This window comes from Rhinoderma darwinii, chromosome 9 (genome assembly GCF_050947455.1).
Source record: "Rhinoderma darwinii isolate aRhiDar2 chromosome 9, aRhiDar2.hap1, whole genome shotgun sequence".
Lineage (NCBI taxonomy): Eukaryota > Metazoa > Chordata > Amphibia > Anura > Rhinodermatidae > Rhinoderma > Rhinoderma darwinii.
In genome coordinates this window covers 96,586,799-96,609,438 of record NC_134695.1, presented here as the reverse complement: position 1 = coordinate 96,609,438, position 22,640 = coordinate 96,586,799, and positions in this window count along the sequence as shown.

Here is a 22,640-nt window from a genome sequence, read left to right as displayed (position 1 = left end):
CATTGTGATGGGACAGGTGAAGGGGATGAGGTGACTCCCTCAATACTAACATCCCAGCAGTTCCTCATGAACATAGTTGTCTTTTTAAACCATATTTCTCTTCTCTAAATTATATAGTACATCTACCTACACTGCTGAGTTTTATGTATTCGAGGACTCTGCAAATCAATACCGCATTATTGATATTTCTCCCTACATTAACAGAATGAGAATTTGGGTTAAAATGTGACAAGTGCATTAAATCAGATATGTTTTCATGGTTTAGGAAGCATATTGTGTAGTTTATTACAAAAGTAATGTTATTTTATGGCTGATGAAGCCACAGGAGCAATGAACACGACTTATACAAGGATACTATAGCTGAAAGTATAACTTAAAGGTGAAGTTGGATTTTGAAAATACTATTTCCGTCCATATTCCACCCATGTGGCAAATTGTGAAGACAATCCTCTGACACCTATAGTCTGAATCCCTGAATCACTTCGTCACCTGGTTCCTTGGGTGTACATACCAAAGACAAGGGTGTACTTACCAAAGAGTCTCCAATGGAGCGCTTGTAGAGATAAAACTCAGTCTTGGTTGGTCTTATCCCCTTTGCCATTAGATGGCAAACACCTACGCAGTACTCCCTTCTACATTATTATTTATTTATCTTATATAGCACCAACATATTCCTCAGCACTGTACAAAGGTCCTCATTGGAAGCCAGGACCCCAACGCTGCGAGGCAAACCACAGAGCCACCGTGCTGCTCTCCAGAGGAACTGCATTGTTATCAGGAGGAGGTGGAAAATTGGCCCAAGGGTGATGGAAAGGTTGTGGCCCTTCTGTCCTGGGTGGCAAGGAGGAGTCCCTCTTTTTAATGGCCATTGCAGCATTGACAAGCAATGTAGGAACACTTCTCTCCTTAGGAGGTGAGGTCCTTACGAGAATAGAAACAAGCACCAGATTTGGGAAGGTGGTGGCCTGCGGTACTGGAGACTTATTTTTTTCTTAATTCCTCTTGCAGGCCCCAAAGAGTTAACAAAAGGATGCCTTTTGAATGTGGGAACAGGCATAGGGTGGAGAATGGACCATAACAGCACGACTTCTTTGATGCTCAACTGGCATCATGGTGTTATTGGTGGGTGGCAGGAAAGTTCCTTCACCCAGCATGTTCTGGGTAAAATGCCCATCTGGGAACGTGGGATTGCTGTTCAGGTCTCCTCAGCATTTAAACCTAAAATCTAGAACTAAAAAAGATGCTTTGTATAGAACCTATATTGAAATAATGTAGTATTGGGCTACATGTGGACTAAATGGGCTACATGGAGACTGTCATCTATTTTATAACTGCAGGAGTCTTCTGTGTGATAGGCAGAATCCAGGCTTCCACAAATGACAGCCAGTATTCTGCTGATGCTTTATGGAGGGCAAATACAGGGATTATTGCTGTTGTGGTCAATGATTAGAACAATTTTCATTTGTTGTATATGCAGCTCCCTTAAATGTAAGAATAGAATCAAACTTCTTAATAAATTGTTAAAGCCCAAACATAGGCCAAAGGATTTCATGGGTCACGTCAAGACTTGGAGGCATATTTGGTGTTAGACTACTATAATTTGACATAGAGTTTAATGTTATGCATGCTAATACAGTAATGTGCCAGCTGTGTGGTCCTCTTCCTCATCGTAGCGGAGACGGTGACAGCAGGTAAGCAATACCTAATCTGTAAAGCATACAAAGTCTCTGCTCCAGGCTGACAAAGTGAGTCTCTAACTCACGTTGAGCTGACAGCCCGAGGCACACACTTTGTTTGAGAGAACCCTATTCCTTATATATAATGTGAGCTTTCTCCTGATAATCAGATTCCATCTCTCAAAAGAACACAAAGGAACTTGAAAGGTAGAAGGGAATCGAGCAATTTCCACTTGAGGAATAGGTTTCATTCATTCTGTGTCCTCAAACAGACATTGCATCTCCATAGACTATAGGATAGCTCTTTGTTTCCTTCTTTAGAGTGTAATTAAAGTGGTTCTCCGCTTTAAAATCCTTCTGACATGCTAATTACATGTGTCGTGTCAGAGATTCTGAATTTCGGAAATCTGCCATAAACAACAAAAGAACGCTACAGAGAGAAGCGGCCATTTTGTTTCAGCCATCAGTGGGGATCCCAGATCAGAAACGGCACTGATCTTATTATCACATTTCAATGACTTGTTAGGTGTTGCTCACTTTGCCCTAGCTCAGCCCCACTCTCTTGCTCCGTTCCAATGTGTCCCAACTCTCCATGGCAACTGGCGCGGCCTGATGACATCACCACAGATAAGCTATATGAATGTTCCTGGTCATTCAGACCTCGTCAGGTTAGTGTTTCTGATTGCTTGAAGTACTTGTATTAGATTGTATTTTCCTGATCCTGATTTTAAACTTTCATTATGTCCTGCTTCTTTTCCTTGCTTCTTCAGATTTACGCCTGATGCCTTTCTTATTGTATTGATATTGACCTCTTATGGCTACAGATTGGATTTTCCTGGTACTTCTGCCTGTCTTTGACAGTGTTCCTTGTTTTGACCCTTGCCTATACTGCTTATTTGTATCATCGCTAAATCCCTGCCTGATATTCTCATCAGTGCACTTGCCACCAGTCTCTGACGACTCTGGGGGCGCTAGACAAAAAGTCTATATAAAACTCATACACTGTGTTATTCCTAATGCAGACCCTTAAGGCAGAGTATGACTTCAATCTTTGGTATTGGGTCATTCTAAAGAAATCACTGAATTCCAGCGTGTTATTGTCATAGGACGCCATTTTTGCAACAAGTCAGTTTGTGAAATATCTTCCCTCCTAGATATTCCACCATCAACTGTGAATGGTATTATTGCAAAGTGGAAGTGCTTACGAACCACAGCAACTCAGCCACGAAGTGACCACATAAAGTTACAGAGCGAGGTTACCAAGTGCTAAGGCGCATAGTGAATAAAAGTCGCCAACGCTCTGCTGACTCAATAACGACAGAGGTACAAACCTTGTCTGGCATTAACAACCGCACAAAAACTGCCCCGGGAGCTTTATGGCATGGGTTTCCATGGCCAAGCAGCTGCATGCCAGCCTTACATTACCAAGCACAATGGCAAGCGGCGGATGGAGTGGTGTAAAGTCGCCGCCACTGGACTCTGGAGCAGTGGAAACATGCTCTGTTGGAGTGATGCGTCTCTATCTGGAGTCCGATGGATGAGTCTGTGTTGGGTGAATGCCAGGAGAACCTTTTCGGCCTGACTGCATTGTGCCAGCTGTACAGTTTGGTGGAGGAGGGGTAATTTTATTGGGGTTGGTTTTCAGGAGTTGGCCCAGGTCCCTTAGATCCAGTGAAGGGAAATCTTAATGCTTCAGCAAACCAAGACATTTTGGATAATTATAGCTTCGAACTTTGTGGGAACAGTTCGGCCCTTTTCTGTTCCAGCATGACTGCGCCCCAGTGCTCAAGGTCCATAAAGGCATGGCTGAGTGAGTTTGGTGTGGAAGAACTTTACTGGCCCACGCACAGTCCTGACCTCAACCCCATCAAACAACTTTGGAACAAATGAGAACGGAGATTGTGAGCCAGGCCCTCTCGTCTAACATCAGTGTCTGTCCTCATAAATGCTCTTCTGGATGAATGGGCGAAAACTTCCACAGACATTCCAAAATCTTGTACGAAGCCATCCCAGAAGAGTGGAAGCTTTTTCAGCTGCAAAGAGGGACTAACTCTATATTATGCCTATGGCTTATGAATGGGGTGTCATAAAAGCTCCAGTAGGTGTAATGTAAAGGTGTCCCAATACTTTTGTCCATATAGTGTATATTGAGCCAAATTAGAAACTCTAGCCCTAAACCTGTTCTTTTCACTGAGCCTCATCAAGTAAATTGTACAGAAGCCCTTTAAGATGAATGATTGATACAAGTACTTTCATATGTAGCTAATTAGCAGAGAGAACTTTATTGTAAGACCCTTATCAATAAGTAATAAGTGCCCCCCCCCCCTCCCAAATCACAGGAGATGAATAAACAGCCACATTTGGACTACTGCATAAATAAATCTTTAAGTATAAATCGTTACATCGGCCGCTTTGCTTGCTTTTCGGAAGACATCTTTACATTCTCATATAATGTAATTTAAGTTTATTGTCAACGGGGAGAAATTCTATTCCTCCTGTTTCTTAAGTACAATTTTACAATTTTGCTTCTACAGTACATGTATGTTGAACTTATAATTTAAAGTATAACAAGCTTCCCCGGCTGATCAAAGCCACACAAAAGTGCAGTAAAATAACAGTAATCAAAACTCGGGTGCGATCTTAACCGAAATGTTGAAAAATGAGATGTCAAAGCCATGGACGTAATATGAAAAAAAAAAAACACCGAATGTATCCAGGGTTTTGTTATTTTAGGTTCTCAAAGACATTAAAGTGAGCAGGTTATTTTCTTTTCATCATTCCTCCCAGAAGGTCAGCATGGTGTGAATTTACTTTAAAATAAACAGCTCCAGATAGTGAGATTGATAGGTCTTTGCTCGGATGGTCACAAGAAGACCTTACGGGAAGTTAGATACAACAATCCTTACAGGCCAGAAAAAGGTTAATCTACATTCCGTCAGAAACTCATCAAGGCCAAGCTGACCACAAAGGTCAGTAGAATATGATATGATAGAAAGGGGAAAGGAGCCTTCAAGATGACAAGAACTTTTGTGGGCAGAGAAGTCCTAATAAGCGTTGGTTTCAACAAGAACCATCCCAGCTGTTCATCTAAAGCTTGAGTAACCACCTTACTTAGCATGACTAATCTCCGAAAATAATAGACATCAAAATTATGGTCTTTTTAGGATTTACCAAAGTGGGAGGACATGTGTGAATGAAGAAGAAAACAGATCCTAGGGGGTTGCTTAGTAAAAAAAACTTGAAGACCCTGAGAAACAACCTTGAGTGGTGGCACAACGCTTAACAATGAAGATAGATGATAACTTCTTGACCCGCTGACTAGTCTACACTCCATTGTCTGCATTAGGGAGTCTCCAATACAGAACTATATATCGTAATACTGAAGAAGTCTCGAGAGTCAATTTATTTCCTATTTTCTAACATTTTCTCTTCCAGTGTGATATTGTAACCTCTTTAAGAGGTCACCTATGAAATTACCTATTGTAATGTGGTTGAAGGGACATGGTGACCGAGGAGTTAACATCAGTGTGGGTTTTGGGTTTTATTGTATATAAGCAACATGAATATATAACTTGAAAAGAACAATTCTAATAATAACAATCACAATGAAGGCCAGTAAATTGACAAGAAGTTAGTCCTATGAAAACCAACATCTTAAAGGGGTTGTCTCATGAAAACAACGTCTTTATATTTGCCCCTTTAGAGCATATGGAAAGAGCAACTCTCACTCTAGTGGACCATCTTTGTATGAGATGGTTGTCCATTCATTTGAATAGTTGCCATGTAATACTACAATCCCCCTGAGGGATTCTCTCAGTGATAATAGTTGATCTCTAAGGCCTAGTTCACACAGAGTTTTTTGGTGCGGTTTTTGACATGGAAAATGCGTCCAAAAAAATGTCCGAAATCTCCTCCTATTAATTACAATGGGAGGCGGAGGCATTTTTTCCACGAGCGGAAAAAAACGCTCGGGGGAAAAAAGAAGCATCATGCCCTTTCTCTAGGCAATTCCGTCTCTGACCTCCCATTGACATCAATGGAAGGCAGAGAAGGAAGTTTTCACTGCGTTTTTTGCCCGCAGTGCTCAATGGAGGCGGCCAAAAAATGCTGCAAAAAACGCGGCAAGTGTTCTGCCGGCAGGTCAAAATCTGCCTCAAAATGCAGATCTTTCTGCCTGCAAAAAACTCCTTGTGAACAAGGACTAAGGGTTTCGGAAACTGGACCCAGGTAAGTTATATGCGCTTAGGTTTGAACATGGTCGTCTACGAAGTCAGACGGGTGACCTGCTTTGTCCTGATGCAGGGACCCCCAGCGATCATCTGTAAACTGTAGAAGAACTCGGCATCAAGTATTTTATCTGCCTACTGCGCCACTGCGGGAAACTGTGCCTTAGGCCTTATTTACACAAACGTGTTTCACGTCCATGATACACGCGTGAAAATTATGCGCATCGCATGGACCTATTTAAGTTAATGGTGCCATTCAGACATTCCATGTTTTTCACGCAGGAACTGCTAGAGGGGGTCGCCCCCTCTTTCTAACGATTTAAATGCTGTGGTCGCTATTGACCACGGCATTTAACGGGTTAAACGAGCGGGATCGCGCTCGTTACTGTGAAGTGTCGGCTGTTACATACAGCCGACACCCGCATTGTATGGAGTAGGTTCATTCCGTGAGCCCGTTCCATACTTCCCCTACCCGGCTATGACGTATGGATATGTCAAATGTCAGGTAGGGGTTAAAAGAAATAGGAAATATAAGGGAAGAACTTATACTTATCCTTCATCCTGGATCTACTTCTGGCTTTGGCTCAAAAATCTGCAGCAAAATCTGCAGCAAATACGCGACTAGACAGATCCGCCATTCAGGTGCTTAGAAAATTTGTGTGGCCGCCCTCATGGGGCCGCCATGTTGTAACACAAGTTTCCCAGAAACACGTGACCAAGAAACAGCCAGAAAAGTAGAAGAGGACGACTCTAGGAATGATGTTACCTGGGTTTTGTCTTATTTCAGGTGGAAATTCTGTTTAGTATGTGAACCCCGCCTTTAGCTTTGCTTTGATCGAGGTAGAAGATATCTTAGAAGCGCTCCTATTTCTAAACGCTCCGCCGCAACCTGATCCTGAGCAGATAAGACATCGTTCAGCGCCATAATATGCACATCAGTTCACTAAACAATAACATGGCTTGATGGTGGTATTATACCTTGCTGATCTTCCTCCCCTGCTGTTTCCACTTTATGCAGACGCAATACTTTACATCTACGCTAATGCAATATTTAATGCGTGATTTAACTCGGCATCCTTTGAAACTATGGCAACAGCATTATCTCCTTAAGGCACACAAATGCTTAACAACTTATTTTGCAAACTGATATACAGATCATTAAAGAGTATTTTATTTCCTGTGGTTCAGTATATTAAAGTCGCAGGAGGGGAAAAAAACGTCATACAGCGACTTGAAATTTAACGGTAGTGCAATACTTGGCTATAAACACATTGTTTCCTCATTTCCCTCCCTAATTAATCATTTATTATTAGGAATTTACAGAAAATGTATCATTGCTAGAAGTAATGGATTGTAATTGGGATGAATTGCAAACATCTTTTACATTAATTACGTGGGAGGGGCCTACACAAGGAAGGCGGAGCCTGCATAAGATGCTGGAAGCCATAGCTTCATTGTTATTGCCATGGCTATTACCGGCTCCATAGAATTATGATTCTTATATTATACAGTTTTCCAATATATGATGTGTTCTATTCATCGCCATTTTCAAGACTTCTGCTTTCTATCAATGAATAGAAACAGTTTAGCTTCAGTGGTTAAAAAAATGATATCCTCACCTAGTCCTGCTTATAGCTGATGGGCTGGTTACTATCTATAAGTGTTAAGAATTCTCTATAAGATAAACCCAGCAATAATACAATCTTTTCTCCTGTCCTGAACTGATTGCTCTTACCTAGACAATGATTAGGCTATGTTCACACAGGGCGGATACGTCGTTTAAAAGTACACAGCATATCCTTCCTGCAATTCCGGCCGAAAAACCGCACGGAAATGTGGTGAAGACGTTCTCCGTTGTCATAGCGACGCGTTCCGCTGTTCTCTTCTGGGATGATGCTCCAGACTATGTGACCACTGCAGCCAATGATTAGCCGCTGCAGTTATCCTAAGAGGCTGGGCTGCACGGAGAACTGAAGAATGCGTCGCTATGACAACGTCCGGGGGTAAGTATTAACCTTTTTATTCATTTTAAACAAAAAAAAGTTTTATGTTCTTTTAAATTTGCGTTTTTTTGCGGCTTTTCTGACGCAAAATTCGCAACATTTGCTATTTGCTGCGGATTTTACCTCCCGATTGAATTAAATGGGGAAAACTCAGCAATAAAAGAACCAGCATTACGAGGCATCAATTTATGACCCGTTTCTCGGCTGATTTTTTTCACAGTGTGTGGAGGAGATTTGCTGCTACTGTGATATGCTTGAGTTTTCCTCAATGAAACACGTTGCAAAAAATCTGGAGTGTTTACAGTCCCTATTGGGAGAATGGGGTCCCCCTGACCACTGTTCCTCTAGGTTAGGTGGCCACATCCAGGCAGAGAATGAATGTAGAGGCTCCCCACTTAAGGCATCATTTACACGAGCGTGATATACGTCCGTGCGACGCGCGTGGGTCGCACGGACCTATACAAGTCTATGGGGCATGTTCTATATTTCGCCGTTTTTCGCGCATCACGCACCCATTGAAGTCAATGGGTGCGTGAAAAACACGCATGCCGCATGGAAGCACTTCCGTGCGAACTGCATTATTCGCGCAACAGCTGTCAAACTCTGAATGTAAACAGAAAAGCACCACATGCTTTTCTGTTTACAAACATCCAAACGGAGTGTCATAATGATGGCGGCTGCGCGAAAATCACACAGCCGCGCATCATACACTGATGACACACACAGCTGTTATGTGCCTTTTGCGCACGCAAAACGCAGCATTTTTTGCGTCCGCAAAACGCAGACGCTTTTGTAAATGTGGCCTTAGTCTGAGCAACTGTGGTCACCTGTCAATTCATTTTCTACCTGAATGTAGCTGCCTCGCCTGGCAAAACAGGGGTCAGGGGACCCCCATTTTCCCGATAGGTTGTATCCGCAGAGGTGGGATCTATCAAATATTTATGAAACTAAAAACAAATTCATGATATATTCCCTGTAGCTCTTTGCGGTGTAAAGTTTAGCAGGGGTTTGGAGCTCTGTAACAGAAAAATAGAGCTCTGACCCCTATAAAGATATTAAATTCATTAGCATAGAATTTTGTCCTCAAAAACTAAATAGTATACAAAGTCGCACTTAAAATATATAATGTCTAAATAGGGTATACAAGATTTGAAAAACATTGCACTTTCTTCCAGAAACAGCTCCACACCTGTCTTTAGGTTATATCTGGTATTGCAGCTCAGCTCCAGTAAAGTGAATGAAGCGGAGCTGCAATACCACACACAACCACTAGACAGGTACGGCACTGTTGTGGGAAGAAAGCAGCATGTTTTTCTAATTCTGTATACCCCTTTAAATATATTGATGGCTTTATAATAGTAATAATACTCTGCAACATTGGCAATAATATAAATAATAATAATTCTAATAATAACAATAATAATATGTAGGAATAGGAATAATAGCATAAAACAAATAAACTCCTATGCTGCGCGTTAGCTTGACACCGTTGCTTTAAAAATATTTAGTCATTTTGCCGTTCCACCAGAGACTGTCAGATCGCGAGTGCTATGTTTTGTATGATGACCCCTTTCCAGCTGTCAGACTGATTTTCTATGCATACAGACATCCTTTGGTTCACAGGCAGTTTGTGCTGGAACAGTTAGCGGTGGCCTTTGTTAGGCAATAAATATCACAGCCATATGTAACAGGGGAAGGTGGGAGATTTCATTTAGAAGCAGCATGTGTTTAAATGAGCAGCATATTAGGCAGAAATACCAATTTGTTGTGTAATATTTGGATTAATAAGATGCAAACCCATAGTAAGATTCCTGTTTAAAAAATAAATGTTCCCTTAGCATGTCATAGAAAATAAGAAGATGGAGAACAATGGAGCGGGGCACAGCCATAGCAGAAAGCGGCTTGACTGGGGTAGAAGCAGGGAGGTAGAACGAGAAGTAGTTATGGGATGAATATTAGGGGTGGTTGTGCAGACCTAGGCCAGCAGGTAGTGTGTATGAGCACTGCCTGGGCTGGGTTATATAAAGAGGAACGGGGGGAGTCTCTGTCATCACTATCCATATATGGACAGTGACGTCAGGGACTCCTGGAGTGGAATCCCCAGCCAGAGCGTTGCCGACGCTCTGGCCGGGGATTCCGCTCTTAAAGGGAGATCCTGACGTCACTATCCATATGTAGACAGTGACGTTACGGGCTCCTCCTGGAGCAAAATCCCCGGCCACAGTGTGACCGATGCTCTGGCTGGGGATTCTGCTGCTTGAGGGAGCCCCAATGGCACTATCTACAGGGGGGTAGCGCTATCTACAGGAGGGTGGTGCTATCTTCAAGGGGAGTGTCACTATCTACATGGGCACTGTGGCAGTATATGGGCATTATCTACATGGGACACTGTGGCGCTATCTACATGGGCACTGTGTGTCGCACTATCTACATGGCCACTATGGCTCTATGAGGGCACCGGTACTTTTTATGTGGATACTGGCACTAGGGGCAGCCAAGGGGGCATTATACTGTATGGAGTCAACTATGGGGCATTATACTGTATGGAGACAACTAAGGGGGCATTATACTATATGGTAGCAGTTAAGAAGACATTATACTGTATGGTGGCAGCTAAGGGGCATTATACTGTATATGGGCAGCTATAGGGGCATTGAACTGTATGGGGCCACTGTAGGGGCATTATACCGTATGGGGCAGCTATGGGGAATTATTTTGTATGGGGCAGCTATGGGGCATTATAGTGTATGGGGCAGCTATGGGGAATTATTTTGTATGGGGCAGCTATGGGGCATTATAGTGTATGGGGCAGCTATGGGGGCATTATACTGTGTGGGGGTCAGCTATTGTGCATTATACTGTGTGGGAGGCACCATGGGGTATTATACTGTGTGTGGGGGGGGGCTCTATCGGGCATTATACTGTGGGGAGACACTATTTGAGCATGACACTGTGTGTGCTGTATCGGATGTGTATGGGCAGGGTTAGAGGCGTGGCTTAAAAGGGAAAAAATTCCCGAGCTGCACGTTCGGCATCGCTCTTTGGGATATTTTAAAGCTGGGAGGTATGAAAATAAATTCTGATTACTATGCAAATTCATCAGCAGCATGTCTTCTTAGTTTCTTGTGATTGGTAAAACGTGATTCTTACCTCCTCTTTATACTGCTGATGTATATGTGTCATTTTATATAATTTTGCACTTTTGCACTTCTGATCATGATATAATGTATATGATATTGAAGTATGTTATTATATCTATACCCTACATGGGTTCACATATATTTTAACATTAAATTTTTGTATACTTTTGTCTGTACACCATTGATTGATTATTAATTATGTAAATGTTTCACTGAGTTTATAAACCAGCACATTTGTATGTATCAATATGCTTGAAAAAAAAGTCCCAGTGTGAGCACCAAAATGACCTTATGAGATAAATAAAGAAGGAAACACTTTTTGGGATATTTTTGGAAGTACTGCAACCATTTTTGTTAATATTTTATATATATTTATTTTTATTTATTTTTATTTCTATATTTTTTTTCTCTTTTAGGCAAATATTGAGATATGTGTTTCTTTTACCATAGGTTGGATTACATATATATATATATACATATTATAGAGCTGTACAACCCCCCCCCCCCCCACCCGCTATGATTCTGCTCCAATGTAATTTTTATAGTTGCATTTAATCGAATGTCTTTTCCACAAATCCATGTTCGCAGAAACCCAGACTTAATATGTGAGATTTCAAAATGATCTCAGTAAAAATGCACCATAAAAGCTTCATCATGGGGGATTACAATGAAGAAGATTTAATCACAGATCTGAAAGCCGACATCTGCTACAAAACAGATCCAATAATATTGGACATGCAGTTCTACGTCTATTATTATGAGTTTTATTTTTTCTGATATTAGACATTTATATTTTTATTTAAAAAATGTATTTGCTCTTCTTTATCCTTTCTGCCTAAAATCTCTGTTGTAGGTTAATAACACAGCACTTGAAGCTAAAGTCCGTTCCGTAAGGTTTCAGTTTTTTTGCGCAATCAATAGCGTAGTCAACTGCGCTATTGTTGCCGTGAAAAAAAGGAAACCTTACGGAACGGAGACAAACGGAAACCATTTGCAACAGAAGCATTACCATTGAAATCATTGGTAATGCAAATGGAAAGCTGTGGTTTCTGTTCGGTTTCCGTTCGTGGGTTCCCCTGACGGAAAGATCTGACAGAACCCACGAACGAAACCCCGACGCAGATGTGAACAGGCCCTTACTCAATTCTGGCTCAGTCTGTTCGGAACTGGGTGCGTTCATGCTATTCATGTCTACCCACCAGACAGGACCAGATGAGAGGAGCATCAGCCAGAGATAAGTGCAGGGGGAATGTTATTTAGAATGTGGGTGACATTGTGAAAGAGGGATGTGGCTGCACTCTTATTGGATATGTGACTATCACTGTTAATGGGTATATTACTGCCACTGTTAAAGGGGAATGGGTTTTGCTGTGTTATTAGGCATTAGGGTGGCAGTGTTATTAGGAACGTTGCTGCACTTTTAAAGGGGCAATTGGCTGCACTTTTTTGGCATATGATTGTACTTTTATGGGCTGCCGTGGCTGCACTTTTATGGGCATGTGTCTGCACTGTTATGGGCACGTGGATGCACTGATATGGGCATGTGGTTGCACTGTTATTGGCATTTGTCTGCACCTTTATAGGCATGTGGCTGCACTGTTATAAGCATGTGGCTGCACTGTTATGGGCACGTGGCAGCACTGATATGTGCATGTGGCTGCACTTTTATGGGCTGCAGTGGCTGCACTTTTATGGATATGGGGCTGCACTTTTACAGGCATGTGGCTGCACTGTTATAAGCATGTGGCTGCACTGTTATGTGCACGTGGCTGCACTCTTATGGGCATGTGGCTGCACTTTTATGGGCACGTGGCTGCACTGTTATAAGCATGTGGCTGCACTTTTATGGGTATGTGGCTGCACTGATATGGGCATGTGGCTGCACTGTTATGGCCATTTGTCTGCACTTTTATAGGCATGTGGCTGCACTGTTATAAGCACGTGGCTGCACTGTTATAGGCACGTGCCTGCACTGATAAGGGCATGTGGCTACACTTTTATGGGCTGCAGTGGGTGCACTTTTATGGATATGGGGCTGCACTTTTACATGCATGTGGCTGCACTGTTATAAGCATGTGGCTGCACTGTTATGTGCATGTGGCTGCACTCTTATGGGCATGTGGCTGCACTTTTATGGGTATGTGGCTGCACTGATATGGGCATGTGGCTGCACTGTTATGGGCATTTGTCTGCACTTTTATAGGAATGTGGTTGCACTGTTATAAGCATGTGGCTGCACTGTTATAAGCATGTAGCTGCACTGTTATTGGCACGTGGCTGCACTGTTATGGGCACGTGGCTGCACTGTTATGGGTATGTGGCTGCACTATTATGGGCATGATGTGTCTGCACTACTATGGGCATGAGGTGCACTGTTTTGGGCATGTGGCTGAACTATTAAGGGGATGTGACTTCACAATTATGGGTAAGACACTGGCAGTGTTAAAAGAACATGTGATTGCAGTTGTAATAATGTGACCACACTGTTATCTGCACTGCTAAAGGGGGCTTGCAAAATTTTTATGGTGATATTGTTAAGAGGGTACTGAGACAACCAATAGTGTGCATATATGCATTGTGTCCATGTGTGTAATTCAGAACCTCCTTGAGAAAATCCACAACTCATCCTGATATCACAAGATGTCGTCTGTGTTATCCTATAGGGCTATAACATCCCAGCGCCAAAAACAACACAGGCCCAAAAGTTAAACAACAACTTCGGCTCAGCTGCATCTATATTTTAACATTTCAAATCCAAAAAGAGGCGTCTAAAATGCAGAAATAACCGATACTGTGCCCAGAATCGATATCTAGGACGACAGTCATTCTGATATTTGACATATTCATGGGCATTGCTCATTAGCCAGCGTCGTATTTAGTTTTTTATGTCCATCAGGGAACCAGCTGCCTAAAATCTAAATATACTGTCAGATAAAAGATTGGTATCAGTCCCCGGGTCGTATATCATCGTTGCATTACGGCACATACAAACCAGAGCTTCTCTTCATTTTCAGAAGTATCAGATGTCATACAGGGAGCATTGTTTGGCATATATTTAATAAAACATAGCAGCCACAAATCATAGCGAGCAGGAATACAAAACACCGGAGTATGCAGATTTAGAGATCTGATGCAGCTTCACCAGACAACCCTAAAATATTTATTTTCTTTCAGCAAACGCTTAACTTTACATAAAAAAAAAAAAATACGGCAAGAGAAATCTACAGAGAACGACAAAAAACTAATAATGTTTCTCGGCTTGCAGTGAGAATGGAAATATTTGTATGGAGGAAAAGGGAAAATGAAAGATCGGAATTTAAGGACAGCATCTGGTGGTAATTAAAATAGTTTCTAATACCGAATGCACGCGCCGCCGTCTGGAAACTCTTAAAGGCACTTTTCGTCCTTGCCAGAGACTCTGTCCATGTCCGCTTATGTGAAAGAGAACTTGGAGAGGGGTATTCATACGGAAGTCTTCCTCCCCGGCAGGCCCCGGGTTCTTCTTCGTCAAAAAGAAGGATGGTTCTTTTCGTCCTTGTATTGACTACCGAGGTCTCAACCAGATCACTGTGAAAAAGAAATATCTGTTGCCGCTGATCTCAGCACTGTTTGATCGTATACGTGGTGCCAAGATTTTTTCCAAACTAGACCTGCGTGGGGCTTACAACCTCGTCCGGATTCACCAGGGTGATGAATGGAAGACTGCATTTAACACCCGTGATGGACACTATGAATATCTAGTAATGCCCTTCGGCCTGTGTAATGCTCCCGCGGTCTTCCAGGAGTTTGTTAATGACATTTTCCGTGACCTCCTCTATGTTTGTGCAGTAGTCTACCTTGATGATACCTTGATTTTTTCTTCAGATCCTGTGACTCATCAGAGACATGTCCGTCAAGTTTTGCTGTGGTTAAGGGAGAATCGTCTGTACGCTAAGTTGGAAAAGTGCGTGTTTGAAAAAGATGCTCTACCCTTCCTGGGCTATATCGTCTCAAATCGAGGTCTCGAGATGGATCCTGAATAGGTAAAGTCTGTTCTGGAATGGCCACACCCTCAAGGCTTGAGGGCCATACAGCGCTTTCTAGGATTCGCCAATTTTTACAGACAGTTTATTCCAAACTTCTCCTCATTGACTTCTCCTATATCTAACATCACTAAGAAGGGCATGAGCGCCAAGGTGTGAACTCCTGAGGCAGAGTCCGCATTCATAGCCTGAAGAGTGCCTTCACGTCAGCCACTATCCTCCATCATCCAGATGTCTCTCTACAGTTCTCGTTGGAGGTGGACGCATCCTCTGTTGGTGCTGGTGCACTCCTGTTCCAGAGAGGCTCCAAGGGCAAGTCAATGGTATGTGGGTATTTTTCTAAGCTCTTCTCTTTCGCAGAACGCAACTACTCGATTGGGGATCGGGAGTTACTGGCCATCAAATTGGCTCTGGAGGAGTGGAGACATCTACTAGAGGGCACAGCTCATACCATCCTGAATTTTACGGACCATAAGAGCCTTACCTATCTTCAGACAGCCCAACGGCTGAACCCCCGTCAGGCCAGGTGGTCACTGTTCTTTATCAGGTTCCAGTTTGAGCTCCATTATCGCCCGGCCGACAAGAATGTGAGGGCCGATGCCTTGTCCAGGTCTTTCGAGACAGAAGACACCATGGAGATTCCACAGAACATCATTGATCCGTCTTGCATTGTCTCTGTCAATCCCCTGCAAGTTGGGGACATTCCTCCAGGGAGGACTTTTGTGCGCCTGGCTGACCATGGAAGAATCATCTGCTGGGGACACTCCTCTAGACTGGCAGGTCATGCGGGGACCCGTAAGACTCGGGATCTGATTGCTCATCATTTCTGGTGGCTCACGCTGCCCAAAGACATTATGGACTTTGTTTCTTCCTGTTCAGTATGTGCAGCCAACAAGGTCGCTCACTCCAGACCTGCTGGTTTGCTCCGGCCATTGCCTACGCCCAATGCCCCCTGGCAGCATATAGCTATGGACTTTATTACGGACCTGCCACTCCATGCCGGATGCAGTACTGTCTGGGTGGTGGTGGATCGATTTTCTCAGATGGCCCACTTCGTTCCTCTGACCGGTCTTTCTTCTGCTCCTATGCTGGCCAAACCGTTCATCCAACACATCTTCCGCCTGCACGTCTTGCCGCAGCATATTGGGTCTGATCGGGGAGTTCAGTTCACCTCGAAGTTCTGGAGAGCCCCCGGCGGACTCCTAGGTATAAAGTTGGACTTTTTCTCGGCCTACCATCCTCAGTCCAATGGCCAGGTCGAGAGGATCAATCAGACCTTGGAGAACTACTTTCACGAGGGGTTCGTGGACCCACTGGGCCGTACCGTCTTGGCGGTAAGGCAGCTGGCCAACAGGATGCAGGTCAAAGTCTATAGTTCGTATAGGGTACCTGTGGCAGCTCAGTTAGTAGCGAGGCAGGCTAGGCAGGAACATGGCAGCAGGTGGACGACAGGTGTGGAGAGGCAGCTCAGGCATAGAATACAGCACGGCTACAGCAAGCACAACACTAGATTCAGGATACAGGAACAGGAAACAGGAGCAGGAAAACACTGGGAGCAGGAAACACTAGGGGGCCATTTGCAAGACAGACTAGTGATACAACAACAAAGCTCAGGCATAGAACTAGGGAGCTGGACGCCTCATATAGTCCAGAGTACTCAGAGGTCAGGAACGAGGTCCGGTGTGCGTGCTGCCCCTTTAAGAGGGGGCACGAGCACGCGCGTGCACCCTACGGGATCCGGCATTGGTGAGTAGACGCGAGCGCTGGCTTCTCCTGAGGAGGAGGCTGGGGCCAGCGCTCGCCAACTCGTGGCTGCGGCTGTCAGGGGAGGAACGGAGCTGACAGCCCGCAGCCACGGACATGACAACTACCTATGCCACTTCAGCTCCAAACAGCATGATGACTGGGTGCAGTTGCTTCCGTGGGCTGAGTTCTCTTACAACAATCATACCAGGGAGTCCACACAGAAGACACCGTTCCTTATTGTCTATGGCCAGCACCCACAAATTCCTCTCCCGGTCCCTGTTTTGTCCGAGGTGCCAGCTGCTGACACAGCCTTTGGGGACTTTCTGCAGATATGGCAGCAGACTCGATCCTCCATCCTGCTGGCGGTCGATCGCATGAAGCGGAAGGCGGACACAAGGAGAAGAGAACCCCCTCAGTTTCTTCCTGGCACAAAGGTCTGGCTGTCTTCCAGGAATATTCGACTGAGGGTGCCATCGCACAAATTTTCTCCCAGGTTCCTTGGTCCCTTCGAGATCTTGCAGCAGATCAACCCTGTCGCCTACAAGCTTCGACTGCCTCCTACACTCAAGATCCCCAACTCCTTCCATGTTTCTCTCCTGAAGACAGTGGTTCTGAACCGCTTTACCAAGACTCCAAGCCCTGCAGTTGCCTCCAGCGGCCCTTCAGACACCTTAGAGGTTAAGGAGATCTTGGACATTAAGAAAGTAAGAGTAAGAACAGTTTATTTAGTAGGATGGAAGGGGTTTGGTCCAGAAGAGAGGTCCTGGAAGCCAGAGGAGAATCTTAATGCTCCTACCCTCATTAAGAGCTTTCTCTCTCGTTCTGGTCCCAAGAGGAGGGGGCGTAAGAGGGGGGGATACTGTAATGTCCATGGTCGCTAACCACAAACTCCTTCCATCTAGTCGACGGCTGTCTCTCAAGAGATGTCTGCACATATGGCCGTCCTGCTCCACAGAGACCACCAGGGTGCACTCACGAGCTCAGTCCAGACTTCAGAAGCCAGAGCGCAAGCATGTTGGTGATTGAGCTAATTGGTTCAGAGTACCCTGGACTAGAAGAAGGTCCCAGCCCCATCCTCCCACGCCTGAGCTTTGTTGTTGTATTCTTAGTCTGTCTTGCAAATGGTCCCGTGTTTCCTGCTCTCAGTGTTTCCTGTTCCTGTATCCTGTAACCTCTATCCTGATCTAGTGCTGTGCTTAGCTGTAGCCATGCTGTGCTGTATACCACACCTGTCCTGCTTCTCCACGCCTGACGTCTACCTGCTGCCTATTCCCTGCCAAGCCTGCCTTGCTACTGTCCAGTGGGTCCACGAACTCTACGTGACAGATGTTATGTTTGAGGAGAATTTTGTGGAAATGAATCACCATCCACATCAATGTGCGTATGCACTGGCCTGAAATTTAATAGTTAGTATATGACTATTGATGTGGATGGTGATCTGTATCCAGACACTGTCCCTTTGACAAGACTAAACTGCCAGAGCAATGGAGACATTTTTTATCATGAGCATTCTCACGACCGCGGTCGCGGACTGCCGCCATTCCTTACATCGTGACGGCTGCGACCACAGACCTCAGGCATCCCGCCAGCATCTCCCTCCTAGGAGACGCTGGAACTCGCGGCCGTCCTGCTCTGTACTGAACTCTAGGGTTCACGTGCGCGCGCTCGGTCCCGGCCTTAAAGGGCCAGCTCACACACATGTTAATCTTCCCTGACAAATCTCCAGATCAACCTGGACTATAAAAAGAGCTCTGCCCTTCCACTCCTTGCCTTAGCGTTGTTGTCTAGCCATGTTAGTTCTGCAAACGGTCCCTTAATTGTATCCTGCCCCCAGTGTTCTAGTGCCCTGCTAACTGTATCCTGTATCCCGTGCTGCATTTGTTCCTGTGCCTTATATAGTTTTGGAGTCGTGTTGTGCCATCTGTCATGCCTGCTGTCATACACCACGTCTGGTGTCATCTACCACGCCTGCTGTCATACACCACGTTTGGTGTCATCTACCACGCCTGCTGTCATACACCATGTCTGGTGTCATCTGCCACGCCTGCTGTCATACACCACGATCGGTGTCATCTGCCATGCTTGCTGTCATACACCACGTCTGGTGTCATCTACCACGCCTGCTGTCATACACCACGTCTGGTATCATCTGCCACGCCTGCTGTCATACACCACATCTGGTGTCATCTGCCACGCCTGCTGTCATGCACCACATCTGGCGCCACCTGCCACATAAAGCTCCATTCGTGCCAAAGCCTCTGCTACTGTCTGGACTATCTCAGGTACCCTTGTGCTAAGGACATTGTATAGACTATGATTTGGCCAGCTGCTACTCGTGGAGAAGCCTTGTGGGTCCACATACCCCGAGATCGTGACAGGCACATAGAAATAAGGTAGTGAGAAAAGTTCTTCTAATCTTTAACATGCATCTACAGAATACCCTTTGCAATTCATCTTTAAGAATATTGGTTCAGCTGACAAAATAGTATCTTCCCCTGTACACAAGCAATAGTTTTATTTTGATAGCCATAGACATTTTATAAAGGTCATTCTAATTGAAATTCACATAAAAGTTCACAAATTAAAAAGTTGGAACATTTTTATGGATTATTTGACCAGCAAGAGTTAAGAGTTAACGCAGTGACAACGAATGAACCACCTTGTGGAAATGTGGAAGGAAATTGGAGCATTATAATGCAAAGAAGAGTCTGGGAGAGAATGTCAAGTGGGCGGCACGTAAGCCGAGCGTGTTTATTCACACTGTGCTTATATTGTTAGGGTCCTCAAATGATGCACCCGTGACATTTTCTTACATGAAAAGGCACTTGGGTTGTGTAACTGTTCAATCTATTTTTTTTCTGCTTTAAATAAGAATTGAATCTATTCAATTTTTGATCGTAAATTGACATGTTTGTGCATCGAGAATTATTTATGGGAATGTAAATGTAAAATTGTATTGACATTTAATGGTATTTCACTGCTTTGTATAATAAATACTATTTACTTGGATAAATGTTATATTTAAGAAGTTTTTATATAAATGTATATATAATGTGCACAAGATGTTTTCCTGTCGGAGGCGTAACTTGAAGCACCTGAGCCTCAATAAAAAAAACTTGTAACGGACCCCCCCACCGACCATGTGCCATTTATTATACTGACATTTATTATACTGGTGTCTTCTGAGGTGGCAACGTTTTTTTTTTTGGCCCTCTTAAGGCACCGGGGTTGGGTGGCATTGCACCCCCTGCACCTCCTATGCTCCTGGTTCGAGTCAAAATAGCCAATAAGTTATTTTAAAAAAAGGAAACATTTATAAATAAAATATTCTAGAGGTTGGTCCTAAGGCTGGATTATAGGTGGACACAAGGGGACATTGCCCCAAGTCCTCAACCACCCAATTTGCTCTAGTTTTTCCCAGACACTGATGGCAGCAATACATGGAATTTAGAAATATTTTAAGTGAACCCCCCAAAATGTAAAAATGTTAATATGTGACAGAAGTAATTGTTCACACCTGACTCATATTTATCACTAACATCACAGCTTTATTCTTCTGTTTGCACTGCTTACCTTACCCCAGCATGCATGTTTATTGCTACAGCGTGACGGATATAAGCAGCGGCAAAATACATCTGGCACCGCTTATCTCTTGGTTGAACAAAGGATCAGGTATGCTAAAATCCAACATGCTGAAACTTATTTTCCCCAACAGCAGACACCAGCGCATAGTGGGGCTGCCGGCATAAATATTTGATCCTGTTCTAATCTGCAGGATCTACCAACAATTATCAAATGTTTTTTGGCAACTAAAGTTATCCCCACATTACAGGACACTCCACCTTAGGAGGGGACCCTACCCCATTTTTTGTGCCAAGGGCTTCCACCACCCTTGTTGATCCTCTTAACGAAGATGGCCAATGTATATAGGATAGAAAGGGATTAAAAGTCAATTGCCAAAAAATTAGGTCTAAAAATGGTTGAAGATATAGAAGAAATTGAACACCTAACAATCGTGCAAGTTGATTTGGTTGACCACCAAAACTATCAGATAAATTATACTGCGTTATATCCACGTTTTGCAAATAATCTTGATTGAAAATATGCTACCGATTTGTGTATACAGCTCCTATGCAGATCTCCACGGTTACAGACTACAAACAAACCCTGTGTAGTCTGATCCTGCAGTCATCCTCCCATCCATCTGTCCCATACTTCATGCTTACCCGCCAAATGTATGTTAACAAGAAGTATGTTTTAATCCCTCACCATTTCATATCTACTTGCTGTCAGTGAATTGCAACATTCTTGTAAAGTTTATATTCAGAGGAGGAAAAACAGTCCTGACAGAGTTGTTACAATGTATCTGTTCAGGGAATCCTGTTGCATACCTCCCCACATTTGCATCCACCATTCGGATGACACTTTAAGTCCTGCTGCCGATCTGTTTGTGAACGTCCAAAAGATATTCAGAGAATGCCCACATTTCTGCAAATTTTTGAAATCTTGCCCATTGGGCGACCAGATTGTGGGACACTCTCGCAAAAACGGGACGCCTGGGAGGTATGCTGCTGTATTGCTGGTTTGTGTAGCTCACAGTTTCCCTCTTGTCCTGGGTTTGATAGCTCTTACCTACATATATACAGTAAATTGTAACAAATTGAAAATAGGACAGGTTTCCAGCCGACAGCAAGCAGAGATCTTGAGAATGATCAGAAATTGAAACATACTGTTTATTATACAATGGACTGCCTTGATGCTTCATCGCTGATTTATTCTGATTGAAACCTGCTGGGGTATCACCAAAGCCGTAAAGCACTTGCTTGCCAATGTTGTGCTTACGATACAAGGATATATTGAAGAGTATGTAGCAGAAGTAATTTCATCCACACATAGCAAGTTTTGACTGAATATGTAGATTGTCCAATGCATAATATTTGCAGCAATGAGCAATCAAATCAGCAGGTCCTCAAATCTCTCCCGTGGTATCTAGTGAGGCAGAAATCTTCATCAATTTCTTCATTATTAGGAGTATGTTTAAACTTTCCTATCTCCTTCCAAATTTGGACTTAATACAAGTCATGCATAAAGCTGTGTGGATTAATTAAGATTATCATTAGCTGTTTGACATGATCAGTGGATGGATTCGCTTCTTTGCACCGCTAAAGTAACACAGCACAATATGTGCCAGGAATGTGGAAGTGCATTAACAAGGTGATGGGTAAATATCATCGCCAATATGCATTGGAAAGCTAAAGATACAGTGCTGGTTCACAAACCATTTTCTAAAAAGGGAATACTAAGGCAATATTGGGGGGGGGGGCTGTCCCATTCGGGACCCTCCTCTGGTACACTGAGCGGAGTCTATCTGCAAATAACGACTCATTCTGGAGGACCCAATATGCTCCTGCATTACATGGACAGCCAGTTAATTTTAATAGGCACTGTGTAATACTTCACTAGTCCTGTGGTGGCACTGTAGAAAAATTGAACACTTGCTGCCAGATTCCCTCAGAGATCACATTGATTCATTGTGATCAGCTTATCATTGGAGTACCATCTAAGGGATTTTCCAAAGCGAACAGCTCTTATAACTGCACTGTATAGTAATGGCATGCACATCCCTGTAAGGGGTGGGCACACTACCTCTGTATAAGAAATTTTGTTCATGTATACAATGTTGTGCCATCTTGTGATGTTGGGTGATGTTTGTATAATTTGATGTCTATATATGGATGTTATACACCATACACTGTTGGTTGCTAATGTAGGTGTGTGTATATATATATATAAATATATATATATATATATATATATATATATATAT